This window comes from Lonchura striata, chromosome 2 (genome assembly GCF_046129695.1).
Source record: "Lonchura striata isolate bLonStr1 chromosome 2, bLonStr1.mat, whole genome shotgun sequence".
Lineage (NCBI taxonomy): Eukaryota > Metazoa > Chordata > Aves > Passeriformes > Estrildidae > Lonchura > Lonchura striata.
The window spans coordinates 18723169-18739881 of NC_134604.1; the positions used below are offsets into that span (position 1 = coordinate 18723169).

Here is a 16713-nt window from a genome sequence, read left to right on the forward strand (position 1 = left end):
GTGGGGTTGGTGGTGCTGAAAGGGTTCCTCCAGAGCATGGGATATACTCGTTGGCCAGAGTTTGCTGCACCTCCTGCGGAAACAAACACTTATTCTTCCTAATTTCACCTCCGTGTCCAGATCCCATCAGGGCGTGTTTCCTCCATGTCAGGAGCCCTCACAGCCTGTTCTGTCAGTGGGGCTGGGAAGTTGTTTCCCTTGCCCATTGTGTAAAATATTTCACAAGTCACATTGGGCTGGGAAAAGAACATGGTGGGGCAGAGCCTGCAAGCTGGAGCAGAGAGGTGCCCTGCCAGGTGATTTTACATTCCTTTTCATGGCTTGTTTGGGTTTTTTTAAGAGGCAGAGAATAAGTTGAGGCATGTTAAAGCCTGCGTGAGGAGCGATAATGGAGTGCTTCTCTCCTTTCCCACAGCTGGGTGTAGGGAGGATGTGCCAAACCTCAGTGCCTGGCTCCTTGTGCTTGCAGCCCTGTCCCATTGGGGCTGGTGGGACATGGAGAGGGCTAAGGTGCTTGCGGGGCTCTTCTGTTCCCTGTGACACATCCCTGTGCCCTCCTCACCATGGTGCTCGCTGTAGTCCCCTTTCCCATCCCACCAGTCCACCCAGGGAATGAGCACTGTGCTGAGTGCCCCCTTTTTCACCTGTCCTGTGAGGTCATCCTGACTCCTCAGGTAAAGCTGAGCTCACAGGGGATGGGGGTGGTGGAAATGGGCCTCAAACCACATTTCCAGCCATCACTGTGGTAGTTTATTTGTCTCATTTCAAAGCCATTCCTTGGCTGGTTTAAATTACTCCTCCCTGGTGACCTGTTGTGATGGTAAATGGTCAGGCTAAACAATATCCCGATATTAATTGGTGCCGTGGGATTTCGGGTGGTGCTTGGAGGAGCTTCACTCTGCTTCTGAACGTTAGGTTACTCTGCAAATATTTTTATTGTCTTAAAGTGGGGTTTACTGCCTGTTTACATAATTACTAATCTAATAATTATAGTGAAATTGAACCCTGAAAGTTGGTGGATCTTTGTGAAACATTGAACAAAGGAAGCCCATCAGGTTTTTGTATCTTTTATAAATATAAGCCTCTGGAACAATCAAACTGACAGAAATCCCACAAAAATGTCCCAGTTAATGGATTTTCTGTTTGCAGCACTATACAGGGTTACAGAAATACTGGTAGCTAATTGCAGCCTTATAGATGGCACCAGGAGAGATGGATTTCTCCAGCCTGTGCTGCCTTCCTTTGGCTCCCTGCAGTTAAGAGCAATGAACACTTTTTGCAGAGGGAGAAGAGTATCTGGGCTGCTTTTTGGGTGCTTTGCTGGGACAATTTCAGGTATTTAAAAAAATTATACGTAAGTTGTTAACAAGGATGTTTTCAGAATTTATTGTGAGTTTCTTTTGAAGGGCGCTTTTTTGTTTTAATGGGAAAATGAGATGGGGATTGTGACCTGGGGTGGCAGAGAACTGCCTGTGCTTTCTCCTCCTTCTTCTCCTCGTCACTGGCTCTGCTGGGTCTCCTGGGGCACAGCAGGGAGAAGGGAAGGACAAGGAAGAGGAGAAGGAGCCTTCCCTGCAGGCTGAGAGGGGTGAGTGGAGCTGGCCTGGCTTCTGAGGAGGTTGTGAGTCAAAGAAAAGCTCCTAAAAATGACCCCTGAGAAAATGGTTTGTGGAAAAGCCAGAGAAGTAACATCTTGTTTCTCTGAGATTTCTCCTGTGTTCTTTGCTCCCTTTGGCCTTTTCCTTCTTGCTGTGACCGCTTTGTGCACAAGCGAGATTTCCCTCTGTGACGTCAGAAGCTGGGCTGAGCTTTTTGCTTCCATGTGCCATTCTCCAAAGCTCGTGGCTCCTTCAGGGGCCTGGTGCAGAGCCCAGGGAGGGAGTTTTGCCCGATGCCAGGGTGGCTGGCAGGCAGGGTGTTGGGGAGCTGCTCTGTGCGGGCGGAAGCTCGCCGTGCCGCTCATGCTGTGGCTTGTTCCCAGCTGCCCCATGTGCAGCTCCCCAGGCAAGAAAAGGCTGCAGTCAGCACTCTGCAGGCAGCGAGACACTTCTCCTTCCCCTCTGCCCATCCCTGCTGCAGCCCTACAGATGTGGAGCCATGGGGAAAGTTCCTCTGGGAGTATTTGTGTTGCTGTGTTGCGCCAGTGAAGCTGTGCTGCTGCTGGGGGAGCTTTTCTTGAGCTTGGTTTTCTTTGGGACTTAAAGAAAGATGTGTTACTGTAAGTCACATCATAATTTTGCTGCTGCAACCGTATTGCAGTGGCCTCTGCAGGCACAGTCAGAGGTCATGTCCCAGCACAGCAGTGAATACAGCTGTGCTGGTAAATATTTGTAATGTAGATCTGGCCCCAGTGTGGAGGCTCTGCTTTGATTCCTGCACTGCACAGAGATGTCCTTCTTCCTTTAATATGCAGGGAATAATATCTTGACAAAGGTTTTGTAGGAGTTGATTGAAAACTGTAAATAATAAATTGCAAAGTACAGGGTTTTTTACCTCTCCCCCCTCTTTTCATGTAGATATGTCAGCTCTAAAAGTGGTGGGAAAAAACCTAAGAAAACAAATAAAGAAGGGAATTGCATTTGAAATATTTTGATATTGCTCATGGGTGACTTGAAAGGATGTACAGCCCATCAATGATGTGTGATAAGGAGATCTTTTCAGAACCAATACTGTCTTTGATGGCAGAACATTCAGAGGTCTCCAGAGCACCTGTAGGACAGAATCTACAATAGAGAGCAGAAAAGTTCAAGGTAAAACCCCCCTGAACTGGCATAAAGATTATTGCCTTCCAAAAAGAGATACAAGGGCTGGTGCAGAACCATGGAGTCTTTGTTTAGCTCTGTGGTAAATGTGTCCTTTGCTTCTCTCTTTTGTCCCCTATTTTAAAGGGCTTCTCTTGAAAATGACAGCAGTCACTTTGTGTCTGAGGTGCATCCACTCACTGCAAAAGTAGTTACTGCTTCTGGCCTGGGTCTATAGGATCAGTGTGGAGATGTGGCTGTGGCTGCTGGTGGAGTGGAAGGCACAGGAGAGTCACCTTCTCTGGTGGCTTTGGCTCAGGAGGGTGGAAAAGCATCTTTGAAGAGGAAATTCCTGGTCCCTGATGTTATTTTTAATACCCTTTTGAGTAAGAGTTGCTTTAAGCAGTAACACAGAGGGGGCTGTGTGCATGCAGACAAAACCAGTGCTGGGAAGTTACTGGGAAAGGCTGGATGCAGCTTGGAGGTGGCTCTGTCTGGGGACAGAAGGCATTCGGGTGAATTCAGGAGCTGTTGTGAGCTCAGGTGGGCTGAGTAATTCCCTTGCAGCACATGCAAGGTAGCTCTGGTCAATGTGTGCACAGATAGACTGAGTGTGCATCTCCTACAAGGTTTGCTTTCCTTTGGCCTGGGAACGGTGCCACAGAAAACACCAGTGGCTTTCACAGCCACTGAAATCATCTACTGCTCTTTAAATGTAAAGAGGAAATTTACTACTGAAATCATCTACTGCTCTTTAAATGCAAAGAGGTTCTTTTCTTCCAGGGCTATTCTGGGCCAATGTGAAGCACTGAAATGATGGAATGGCACCTGCTGCTGAAAATATCAATCACAGGTCGGAAAAGACCTCTAAGGTTGTGGGGTCCAACCTGTGCCTGATGTCGCCAGCCCAGAGCACTGATTGCCATGTCCAGTCATTAAAGTGCTGGGTAGATTACTGTGCTTTTGTTTGGTGGTGTGGCTGATACCTCACCAACCTGGCATTTGGAGGAGGCACAGCTGTTGTTTTATGACGGGTTTGCGTTCCTGGCACATAGATTATAATGCCTATAAAAAAATTCCCACTTCTTCATACTTCTGCTCACTGTTTTGTTTCTGTGACTGTAGCCGACAGTAACTGCACAAAAAGGCAGCAAGAGTCTGGTGCTGAAATATTCCCATTAGAGTTTGGAACATCTCTCCTTACTCCTTCTCTGGCACTACTTTTGGAATAATTTTCAGGAGAGGACTAAGCTGAAGCTGGTTTTGGCAGTGTATTGTGCAGGATGTCAGGAGCGCACAGGTACAAGCTCTCCAGCTGGTCACCTGGCACCCCTCACAGACAGCTCCGTGTGCCAGCAACAACGTTCTCCTCTTACTGACCAGATTGCAAAGCCAGAGGAGGACCTGGACCAACTGTGGTGCTGCCAAACTGTGGAGGATTTGTCGTTGTTTTTTTCCTATTGCTCAGGAACAGCTTGAGTTTGGGAAGGATGACCTCTGTCCCTCTGTGCAGCTGTGATCCGTGGGTCTCACTGAGGCTGGTCAGAGCAGTGTTCAGCCCCTGAACCCCCAGCTGGATGCACTGGGGCTGCTCAGCTGCCTCTCTGCTTGTGTTCCATTTGACAGCAGCTTTGTTGTTCTGAACTCCTCCCAGAGTGAAGCTTCACCTTGGCCTTGCCTTTGCTGAAAGTGTCTGGTCTGTGCTAACCTCCGCCACAATGAGGATTGTGGTGTTCCAGATGAGGTCAGTGTCTTCTGCAGCATCAGTCACTGCTGTTTCTGCTGCACAAGTCCTGCTTGGTGCATCCTTTGATTTACATTTGCTTTCCTTGGCATTTCTGTCATATCGGGAGCTCATGGCCCTCTGGAATCAGTATGAAACAAAAGGTCTGCTCTGTGCTCTGACTTTTTCCAGCTCTGTGTCCTCAGCACGAGTCACCAGCACATTTCATTTTTATGTGTCTGCATTGAAAACATGAAAAGACTTGAGTGAGGTAATTCTCTCCTCAGCATAACCCCTGTGCAAAGTTTCTTCTGCAGATCATAATTCCTGGGCCACTTTTTGTCATTTTCAGCTCCACTAGCAGTTTCCTGGAAAGGTATCTTCTGCCTTTCCTCCTCTGGGAAATTGCTCATCTTCTTGCAGGGAACGATCAAGAGTAGCAGGCAGAAATGAATTCAGTTTCCCATTTTTTCCTGTGTGAATCCCGGTTCCATCTCTCAGCTGTGCTCTCCAGCCTTGCATCCCATTGACAGGCAGACGGATACACCACTGCTGGGATCACTTGTTCTGCAGTCCCAGGCAGGATCCTGAGCTGCAGGTTTTAATAGAAAAATTCTTTCCTATATCCCTGTGCTTGCTTCTCTCATAGTTTTGGGATGCAGATTGAAAGCTGTTGCTGACTGGCATGTTTTAAACTCTGTATTTTGTTCTTGATAACCTCAGATGTGGTGATTCACATGCCTTTCCCCGCCATGCACTCCCTGGAAAAGGAGGCAAAGCCTTCATTTTAGTTGGAGGCCACACTCAGAGCTGATAGGTATCAGCTTTCCACCCTGAGCTGCCTTAGCCTGGCTTTTGGTAGTTCTGGCTTTTCCTCTCCAGAGCATTTGCTGATCCATCCTTTTTCTGGCTCTGCTCCCTTCCCACCTCTTCCCAGGGCGGGGGCTCACCCCACGAGCCCCGAGGGTGTCTTCTCCTGGGATTTCCATCCTTCATGGGTTCTGTCCCCTCTTAATTAAAGAAGCAACATCCAACCATGTGGCCCTGGAGTGGTGTGTTCCTTGCCCGGGGGAGAGCTGTGTCAGGAGATGTGATGGGCGAGTCGTGACTGGAACCGGTCAGCCCAGATAGAGGGAAGCTATCAGGTCCTGCCAGGACGTGCAAGATAAAACCGGAGTGCTTCATTCAACGTGTTTCATTCACCTTGGGCGGTGCCAGGCTGGTACCCACCAGCCAAGCTTTGCATCTGTGGTTGTGGAGGGACAGGGCTGTGCCATGGCAATGCCCGCCGGGGAGAGCCACTCTGCTGGGGCTGGCAGCAGGGGCTGAGCACTTGGGCACTGCTCGCCTGCCTCCTCCAGGCTCTGCTTAAACAGCAGGCAGGATTCTCAGTTGGGTTTTGGGAAGCTTGGGTTGCTTTTTGTTGCTCCTGTGGTCTCCAGCAGCCATGGCAGGAGTGCTGGGAGCAAGAGGAGGGTGGGAAGAGCCCAGGCTTTGGGCCTGGGTGAGTGGCTGTGTCAGCATCTTCCCTTGTTCCTGCCCCACCAGAGAGCCCTGTCCGTGCTGCCGGTGACGTGCCAGACAATAAACTCCTGGTTTTGGGAAGTTTGGGACATTCAATGCATGCTTTCTGCTGGTTGGACCCGGCTTTCCTCCTTAGTCATGTCGTACCCTTTGCCACCAGGATGTGACTGTACTGGGTGTTTCTGCACTGTGTTCCCAGAGAGAAGGGAGCTCTGGCAGCCTGGCAGCAGGAATCCAGCCCTCCCTGCAGTGCTGCAGCTGCCAGCCTCTCCATCCCACCCCAGTGCAGTTTCAGTGAAGGACAGGTGCTGATTTCAAAGCACACACTTGCAGACAGCTCCTGGTGCCAAAACTTGTGCAACGCATGCTGTCATCTGCAAAGGACATCCTTTGCTCCAGTTCTTTTTCTTATTATGGAAGTTATTTTGATGTCCTTTCTCCTGGCTCTAAAGCAGTAATTGAGGAACCTTACACAGCTCTGGTGCTCAGTGAGGCTCCTCATGCTCCCTCAGAGAGAGGGACCAGAAAGTGAAAGCTCTGCTGATCTGCCTGAGTTGTATTTCACACTGGCTTTTCCGCAGACTTCTGGAATCCCTCCCTAGTACTTGAGTCAGGGTATCTAAAATTAGATACTTCATATCTCAGGCACCATCTTAATGATCTGTGTGAGGTCTTTGGCATTGCTTGAAAATCAGATTACTTACCTCAGTGCTTAAATGAGGAGATACACCAAGCACTTCCTCTCCAATTCCCCCTACCACAATTATTACCCTTAATTTTTTTCCACACCTTCTTTAATCCTCCACATCCTGTCTCGTTGGTCACTCAAGCCAAGGGTTTCAATTTTTATTGCTGGAACCTGTGGTGCTGGGTGGTTCTGTGCAGGCAAGGTCCCACTCCTTGGCTGTACAGTGAGAGCTCCCACAGATCCATTTGGAGCTCTGTCTCCTGGCCTGAACATTTCCTTGTTACTTCTCAGTCTTTTTAGTGCATCTGGCACATCCCACCCTTGCTGTGTATCAGCAGTTCTCGGCTCATTTGGCACAAGCAGAAAGCCCTTTTTAAGCAAAGTGTAATAACAATAACATAGAACCTAAAGGTAAATAAACAAGCCACACCTTATTTTTTATTTCAGCTGCATTTTGGGAATTCTTTTAGTTTTTCAAGTATCATGTAAATGTACATGCAGTCCTCAGGGCCTCCATGGAGGCTGAGTGGGTTCCTTCTTCCCTGCAGTTCCCTCGTGGCTGGGCTTAGTCTGCCCCACAGGCTCCAGGGAGTTGACCTCATGGCTTCCCATAGATTTGCTTATGTCTGATGATCTGAAATTAGAATCATTCCCCTGCTCTACCCTTTGCTGGAAATGCGTAAAACCTTGCAGATTCCCCCCAGGGTAGAAAGGGGGATTTTCCCACCATTAAAAATAAAAGGGAAGGAGAAAGAGTTAAAACATGCTCAGATTGTTGTAAAAATGATTGAAAAACAAACAAACCCGCAACTGTGTCAATTATTCACATCCCCTCTATAAATAGAGAAACCCTGGAGATGGGGGCTTTCCCTTGGGCTACCTGCTCTGCTCTTTCATTAATTTATTGCCAAGGCCCCACAGTGCTTTCTCAGTGCTGTGCTCCTGGTTTTGTTTCCTTTAGCTGGGATTTGGGGATTGCTGACTGTTGCCTCTGTGGAGGTTCAACGTCTCTCGACAAATCTTCCTCCCTCCCTCTCTCTTTTTGCCTTTTCTTCCCTCCCTTGGGAATTGTCGTAGGGATGGTGCTGAATTTGGATGAGCAGGGCTTCCCACACCTTCACCTTCAGGAGTTCTTCTCAAAGGGAGTGTGGGTTTATTTTTCTTTGCCCTCCTCTTCATCTGGAGGATCACCAGCATTGTTCTCACAGCCGTGACAGACACTGGAGGTTGTGTGCTAGCACAAAGAGGTTTTGCAATGAGAGCTCCACCAGCCCATTCCTGGGCATGGATGGATGGATCCCTGACCTTCCTGGATGGTCATTGTTGGCAGACTCTAGATTCAGGAGCAGTCATTCTCCTCATCAGGTAGGATAAGCTGTGGTTGGTTTGAAATTAATTTTTCTCACAAGCAGTGCTCTGTTTGAAATTAATTTTTCTCACAAACAAAAGGCTTCTATGGCATTTTAAATGTCATAGAAAGAAAACACAGAGAGGAACACGTTTGTAATTTATTTTCAGTGCTTTAAAAGTCAACCAGCTTCTGCAATCCTCTAAAGTTGGTCTCAGGGCTCAGTGTCTAGATCAAGATCAGGAAAGCTTGGAGCATTTCTCAATTGCATTTCTGAACAAAGATCTGGGCACAGAGCAGTCTCTTGTCCGTCCATCCATCCATCCATCCATCCATCCATCCATCCATCCATCCATCCATCCATCCATCCATCCATCCCACTGCTGCTGCCTCACCTCGAGGCATGGGGGCAGCGTTGGGCACCACAGTCTGAGAAGGATCTAAAGCTCTTGGAGAACATCCAAAGGAGGGGCATGAGGCTGCTGAAGGGTTTGGAGGGTTCTTGGGGTGTCTGTGTAAGGCCAGGAGGTGGACTCTGATCCCTGTGGGTCTTTTCCAGCTCAGGATAAGTTATGCTCCCTCTCCTGGGGGTTTTGTTTTGCAGAGAGCAGCCCAGGGATATAGGATGGGGAGAGCCAGAGCTGTCAGGCCAGCAGAACCCTGGAGCACAGGAGAGCATTTACCTTGGTCTCAGGGCAGGGCATTGGCTGGGCTGATCTCAGCAGCAATTCACATTAGCTAACTAACTATTAACTAACAAAATGTGGCCTCCAGTGACAAACCAAGGGCCTGATTCTCCATTTCAGGAGATGGGATTGAACACTGGAGTTACAGTGGCATGGAACTGGGATTGTGGGTGGGGAATACAGCCCAGAGCTGCTGATGGATATTGAATGGTTTCTGTATGGAATGCCTACTGCTTCCTGTCTCTGTATGTACATCCTGCTTGATGGTAAAGTTACCGAGGGCTTCTCCATGCTGCATGAAGATTTATTTAGCAACCAACTGATTGTATTTGAAATCTGACAAATACAATGCCTCATAAAATGAAAATGTAAAAATAGAATTGAAAGAGAGCTGTTGTCCTTCTCGCCAACTTTTCCGGTTCACTGGACAAGGGGATATATTTGCACACTGAGTTTTTTCATTTTGGAAAGGAAGGGTTGTGCTTTGAAAAGGAGTCTTTTCAAAAGCTACAGTTACCATATTTTTCATCCATTAATGTTCCTGTCAAGTGTCCATAAGCAAACAGAAAACAGGTGTTCTGGAGTTTTCTCCAGCCTCTTGACATTGCAAACTCCTGCAGCATGTGGAAGTCAGAGCTCTTTGCTGTACCTGAAATTGCAAGTAGCAGATGTGAAGAATAACAAGGTGCTCCTTTAATCTGCTCTGCTTCCTTGCTCTGCATTTAATCCATGCGTGGAGGTTTCCTGTGCTCCCCAGCCGGGAGTGGCTGCACGATGAGCCCTGTGGGAACTCCTTGGCCTGGCACTGTTGTGTGGCTGTGCAGTAAATACAGCTGTGCTGCCTGCAGCCCTTCAGAGGATGGGGAGCTGCACTGATGTGTGCAGGTGTTGGCTCGCACACACCAGGGACGTGTCTGAGTGTTGGGATGTGTCGGGAGCAGTCGGTGCTGAGAGGGGATGTTTTGTCTCGAGTGTAGAAGTTTGGAAATCTTTATTTGATTTTTTTTTTTTTTTTAGTGAGATCAGTTGTTCCACGTGTCGATGTTTACAACTGTCCCATCTCCCCTGAGAACAGACTGGTGGGTCACTGGTCAGCTTCTCCCTTGGCCAGTCTCCATGGGAGCAAACATGACCAGAAAGGGCTCTGTGCTGGAAAGGAATTGATGGAGCTGTGCTCATGTTTGCTTCAGCCCTTCCTCCTGAACGAGGAGCATGGGCATCACTTTTTGCCCTGTTGGACCTTCCAAGACCTTGCTGGAAGAAAGGCTTTGCTGGAGGCTGCTTCAGAACTCCAGAAATTCTGCTGTGGCAGAGCCTGGGCTGTTGGAATGAACCAGGACACTGAGGACTGTTCTAGTGCATATTAATGTCAAAGTATGAAAAAAGGATGTTCTTCTTGAAAAGTATGAATTGGTTTGATTTAGGAAAGATGTCTGAATTGTAAAAGTTAATGGGAGCAAAACTTTCCAGGAAAGAGTTGATGGGTAACGATAAATCCTTGTTTTGTGGAGGAGCTGTGGTGCCCAGTACTCATCTGTTTGTGGCAAAGGATTTTTCCAGCCCTTCAGATGTACTGGAGCAGCATGAGGATTTGGATAATGCAGGATCCAGGTGTAAACATCCCCTTTGTAACAAAGGATTGCCAGGAGAGAAGGGTTTTTGCTGGAGAAGCACAGGTGGTGTGTGGAATGGGCTACCTTGGAACTGGTTTCTCAGGGGGATGACCAGAGTTTGTGTCACCCTGGAGCAGATTTTACCAAGTTACAAACTTCTCAAAAGCCATGTCAGGGTGGAAGATCTGACAGAATGCTGGGCTGTGCCTGTCTTGCTCATCTTTTGGTCAGGTTTCTTTGAGGCAGTAGCAGGCAGATCTGAACAGCAGCGGTCCCAATTCCCTTTCCTGGGAGGTGAGGAATGCTCGTGGCAGGGTTGCTCCCTGTGTGGTGGGTGCAGGTGGGGAGCCTCTTGCCTGTAGGACCTTTTTTGTCAGCAAGATTCCCCTCTTGGAAATTATTGGCAGCTGGCATGATAATGAGTCCATTTCAATATAAATGAGCTTAATTTTATTAATTCCTGCCAGCTTCTGAGCAATTTATGAACTGCTTTTCAGATCTCAACCAACAGCTTGGGGGAAGAGGGGGAGGTGGGGAGCAAAGAAGGGAACATGAAGGAAGAGAAAGAAAAGAATATTTTTAATTTTAAAGAGCCAATGACTCTCATCTCTTTTGAGAATCCAACCAAGAGTGAGGATCACTCCACTTTCTCCACCAAGCAGCTCCAAGAACATGAAGGGCAGCCATAATCCCTCCCCAGGTTTTTGTTCCCTGGAAGCTGTGGAGAAGTTTATAACTCTCCCAAGTTTGTGTGCAGTGTTGTGGTGATGTTTTAGTGCTGGTGCTTGACTGGGAGAAGGGGGAGTTGGGTGAGAGCTGGACTGGGAACACATTCAGCCTCTCCCAGGCCTGGACTAGAGCTGGGCTCCTTGCAGGGGAGCTCACCAGTGGTACCAGGCCTGGAAAGGGCTGGGATTTGGTGTCCACATGACCTCAGTGTCTGACTTGAGGACTGCCCTAAGGACTGGTCTCAGGTCTAGGTAAGCACAGACTGGTCTCTTCTATCTGCGCCTTTGTGAGCACAATTAACCTGAGAACCCTGTCCTTGCTCACAAAACCAGATGTAAATGCTCTGCCCCAATGTGTGATTCACCTTTGGAAAAGGGTAATGAAATCCCTGCCTGGAAAAAACAGTCCTTTCCATAAATGAGACAGTCTGCAGAGAAATCTCCTGCAAGCCCTTCCAGCGTCTCCTGGGTGGCTGGGTTCCCCTTGCTGCCAGAAATTCGGCCCTGCTGTGTTGGAAGGTGCCTCTCTTGGTGGTCGTCGTCAGATGCAGGTGTGGTTTTGGCCCTGAGCTGAGACAGACCAGCCTCAGCGAGGGAATGTTGAAGTCTAGGGGGATTTTTGTTGGGAAGAGGAACTCTCCATGTCCTGTGGTTGGGGCTGGTGGTGCTGGATTGGGTTTTTCATTTACTCTGCCACCATCAGCTTTCATCATCCCAATCTGAGCACAGCGTTCTGTGCTGTGCTGCCCAGTGCTCCTTAGGTAAGTGCTGATGGCAGGCCCTGGCAGAAGATGCTCCTGTGCAGCCCTCCCTGCTAACCCTGCTTTGTCTGATTTGTTTTTCTCCCCTTTCTCCCCAGGTTTTTGGCATGTAGTCATAGACTCTGACGCGGGAGTAATGGAGTCGCTGAGTGGCAGGTGCTGACAGCTTCTGCAGTCCCAGTAACTGCTCATTTTGGGGTCATTTGCAATTCTGTACCTCTAAATGCCACAGCTCTCTGGTTGTGCTGGATACCGGGACTGCCTCGGAAGGTACATGTGCGTCCCTTGTGTTTCTGTAGGGCTTTGCTGTGCTCTGGGATGCTGGGGAGGGCAAGGGCACGAGCTGCATGTGCTGGGTACCTGGGCTTGGTAGCACAGGGGCTTTTCAAGCAGCTCCTGGTGACATCCCTTCCTCCCTCCCTCCTCCTCTTACTCCATTTGCCTCCAGGGTCTTTCTGGAGTCCATCCCTACTTTAACACATGTGAGAGCGGCTCACAAAATAGAAGTGTCTGGTTAAGAGGTTCTGATGTGAAAACAATGAAATATGCCACTGGAGTTTCTGAGAAACTCAAAGACTTTCTGTGGAATTTCAGCCTCTCTATTGCCCTTTTGAAAAAGCACATTTTAATTACAATAAAATATGTGTGTTCACACTTGGTTATTAGTCTTGTACATTTTTCTATGTGGTTCTGGTGAGTTCAGTGAAAATCTTTGTTGGCTGACAGATTTTAGCAGAAGTTTATTTCTGTAGGCTCACTGCCCGCTGTGGATTTGATCATTGTTCTGGTTCTCACAGCCTTCGAGCTATGCTCCAGGAGAAAAATACAGATTTGTCACCAGGGCCTCCCACTAGAATCTAATTTTAAATTTGCAATCTGTTGTCTTCTGAGGTGCTTCAAATTTGGTTGGAAATTTAGTATTTTTCAGATAATGCTTCTGGAATCTGGTGGTCCAACCTTTTGCAGGTTCAATAGTTACTAACATAGATTTAATTCAAATGAGTATTCTGGTTTCGTAATTACTTTAAGAAATAATTTAATATCGGGGTAGGCGAAGAGGAAGGAAAATTACTGGTGTTAAAGGAGATTATGTTCTCTGAGTGGTCCATCATCAGTGGTCATCTAGAATGTGATATAATTTATGGGTAACCATTTCATGTAAGAGTCATCCAGCAAAACCTCAGCAGTTCAGCCGGAGGTCAGTCTGCTCTTCCCACATACCCAGTGTAGGGAACACTGTTTTTCCTGCAAAATTTGTCTTCTCCCTGCTGGCAGCCTAGTCTTGATATCAGTCTGAAGTTTGAACTTTCAAAAAGCATATCTCAACATCTCAACCCCCTGTCCTGTCTCTTAATGTGCAAGCTGGCTTAAAGGTGACTTTCTTGAAGTCACCACATTTCTGACATTTTCCCTGTGCTGAACCAGGAAGGAGCAGGTTTTCGGGGGGAGAGAGCCCTTTCCCAGCATGGATGGTGAGGCCACCTCTTTGAGGATGTGGAGGCAGAAGTTGCCACCCCTCATTTGCCTGGCTTGGGCTGCAGATACAAATCTGGATCTTCCATGTGCGCCTTTGGCGAGCGCCTGAGTCAAGGCGCTGGTGCCTCTTCCAGGAGACATGCCTGTCTCCCTGCTTTGCGTTTCAAGCCTCTCCCTCCCAGAGAGAGAGAGATATTTCATCAGAGGCCCTCTGTTCCCACAAAAAGTTTGGGTTCTGATGAATCAACATTTTCTGCTGAAAAAGGTCCAGCCAGTTGTGCTCACAGCGCATGGCCCCGTGCTGATCTCTGCTCTCTGTGAGGTTCAGGGTAGTTCCCAGCAGATTCCTGACACCACCACAGACCTGCCTAAAGCATGGAAGTGTGTCCCATTTGATCTGTGTCATATCCTGGTGGTACCTTGATGGGTCTTTAATGGTGGCCTTTGCATTTGGCAGCTGAGCTAACAAGGGGAGCCTTTGTCCTACCAGCACTTGCGTGCAGCTCCCATTAACATTACTCATTTTCCTAATTTGATACAGATTTTTTTCATTGCGTGTGCTAAACGCAGTTAAGCCACAGACAGACAGCATCTGGCAGTTGTAGCTGAGCAGTTTGAGACGCTGTTGCCCCAGGGTGTCTGCTGTGGCCCGTGGGAGGGGGAGGTTGGGGCTCCCCTCCCCTGTCCAACTCCTGCTCGATGAGGATGCCTGTCTATAGTCTATAGCAGTGCCAATTCCCCTCTCAGGGCTGCCTTTCCAGATCTGCCTGAGCTCACCTCTCAGCTCCCTGCTGCCAAAAAATGAGGAGGTGTCACTCTCTAGACACACTGTCCCCCTCCTGTCCCTACTGTGTCCCCAGACAGGTACCCTTGTGCTGCCTCTGGCACGTGCCAGGCCAACTTGCTAGCTCAGCAAAAATGAACTAATAAGCTTTTCTTTTTGCTGTTTTTTCTTTTCCCCCCAGATTTATTTTCTGCTGTTTTAGTGGACTCTGCTGCACGAGCGCTTGATTTGGTTCAGGGTAACTGGTGGAAATGCTCAGCCAGCGATGCAGAAGGGAGGCAGAAATGGGGTGAGAAGGTAGGATTGAGGGGGTCCCTTTCAGAGGAACCCCCTCAGCTTGACCTGGTGGGGTCAGCTGTCCCACCCAAGCTGTGTCCTGCATATCCCAGGAGAGATGGGCTCTGCCAGGGGATGGTGACAAACTTGGGGCATGGCACTGTCTTGCATGGCTGCAGCTGGATCAGCTGCTCTGCCTGCAGCCCTCTTGCTGGGCAGCGTTCCTGCAGCCTTGCAGATGGGAATTCAGTGGGATTAGGCAGGGCCTTTTCAGGATGCAGGGGTGTGAGGTATGGGCTCACTGACAGCCACTTGTGGATTTGCAAACTCCTCACCCAAAACACCAATCGACGACGGAATTAAAAAAGGTCAGCTTTTTACTTTGAAGTCTGACACTTCTTGCCAGTCTCTAGCAGATACTTCATTGTGTGAAATCACTTCCTGAACATTCCTTCTGTGGAGAGACTTCCCTCCTTCCAGGAGAGTGTTATTTCCTCAGGGGATGCAGCCTGAGCTGCTGCTCCTTTCCTCACCAAGCCCATTTGTGTTCCTGTTGCTTTTCTGGCTTGGGGAAGTTTTGCTTGGTGTGGTCAGAAGGTAAAGAACCATTGCAGCTTTCAAGAGGACTTTTAAAACTACTCATTCTCCTTAGGGTGAGAAGGGATGGCTGGAGATGGGATACATAGTGCAGGCTCTGCCAGGCTGTGCAGTCAGTGGAAGTCCCCCCGGATGGAAGTGTGGTCAGCAGGAACCAAAGCAAGGGAAAGCATTTCCCTGAAAGGATTTCTTCTGCAGGATGGAAGCACTGAGGTCTGGTTTTAGGTAACTGCAGAAGAAAAAATGCAGGTTTTGTGCTTTAAAATGTTCTATAGGCAAAAGCTGGCTGATTTTTTTCAGTCTGTATCAAAGTGCTGTAGTTCTTAGGAGATAATGAACCCTTGTCTAGGGATTGATAAAGCTATCTTTTTCTTTTTTGTTCTAAGATGTATACCTGCCCTTTATTCAGTGCTTTTATTTATCTACATAAGTCATGGCAGCCAAAGGGAGTTATGCCATTCATTTCAATAGATGAAGGGCATTTCCTGCTGTAGCTTACTTCACGTGCAATTGTAGTTATGTTCAATGCAGAAATGCCCAGATATTTATGGTGTTTGTTGCTCTGGCACTGAAAAGACTTTTAGCCTCAGCCATGAGCAGCTTTGCTGGGTAGAGCAGCAGAGGCACAGTCCTCTTGCTGTGGTCAGAAGTGTCAGTGCAGGGTTCAGTTATGCTGTGCTGTCCCATTGTTTAATGCCATCAGTTCCTCACTTTCCACGTGTTTATGTAGGGCTAATTCAGTTCTGTGCAGCAGCAATTGTGTGTATATAGGTAGTGAGGGAAAATACATAGTTGCATTCATTCTGCCAGCATCTGGTTCAGTGCCCACTAACATCCGGTCAAAGGAGAGGAAATAGCCCGAAGAAATTAAAAACTCCAGATTATTTTACTGTCAGGGCAGCTTTTTTATTTTCAACCAAAACTGACGGAAAGGCCTCAAAACAAAGAAGTTTTGTCTTGGAATTTCTTTTCAACACTAATGGACTGTTTTTCTCTATGCAGTTGTCTCGTGTGTAATTCAGCATCTCCTGTTTAATTTTGAACTTTGGCATTTACTTTTCTTCCTCTTCTTGCTGTCAGGCCAGATGGGAAAGACCCAATACTACTGATAAAATATTTCTGACATTTGTTGAGTAAGATCCAGACCTCAAAGTGTTTACCAAGGTTGAATCAGATCATCACTCCCACCTCCTGGATGGGAAACCTGTTCCACAGCGGGATGTGCACAGCTGAATAATGCAGGAGGCTGGGGCTGGGGACACCAATCCCGTCCCTGCGTTCCAGCTCAGATCAAAGAGCTCAGATCTGCTTCTCTACTTCAGAGGGAGTGGGAAGAAGAGGTTATTTTTGTGTAGTCTGAGTCACTTATGCTAATTTATTTTTCATAATATGGCTTTTTTGTGGGGGACTCTCCGTACCTGCTTAATGTTGCGCAGTTTTTTTGTTACAGAAATCAAACCTGTCATTAGCTTGCTGTCAAAAGGGTGGATTTGTACTTTGCTGCTTGGTGCTTCACTTTGCAGTTCCTAGCCACAAAAAAGGTGAAATCTCAGCTAAAGGTGTACCTCCCTCTACCTTACAGCATCTGTTCCCTGCAGATAAACAAGAGCTGTTGATTTTTTGAGTTTTTTGGCTGGAACGATGACGCTGATGCTGAGGGTCAGGTAAATGTGCACAGAGCTGAGATGGGACCATGGTGCTAAACTGGTTCCAGTTCACACTGAGTTCCAGGGTTCAGTGCTTCGCTCTTCTGCACTCTTGGTTTGCA

The 16713-nt window shown here is 48.0% G+C and overlaps 1 protein-coding gene across 10 annotated transcripts in view; it reads left to right on the forward strand.

Moving 5' to 3' along the window:
- Nucleotides 1–16713, forward strand: part of TIAM1 (TIAM Rac1 associated GEF 1) — a 155916-nt gene that overhangs the window by 68867 nt on the left and 70336 nt on the right. For 6 of the 10 annotated variants that reach the window (XM_021550144.2, XM_021550139.2, XM_021550138.3 and 3 more), the window contains one exon: nt 11911–12082. The exons of the other annotated variants lie outside the window; for them this stretch is intronic. The gene's annotated coding sequence lies outside the window, so the exon portion shown is untranslated. The remainder of the gene's footprint in view (nt 1–11910; nt 12083–16713) is intronic. 10 annotated transcript variants of the gene reach the window in all.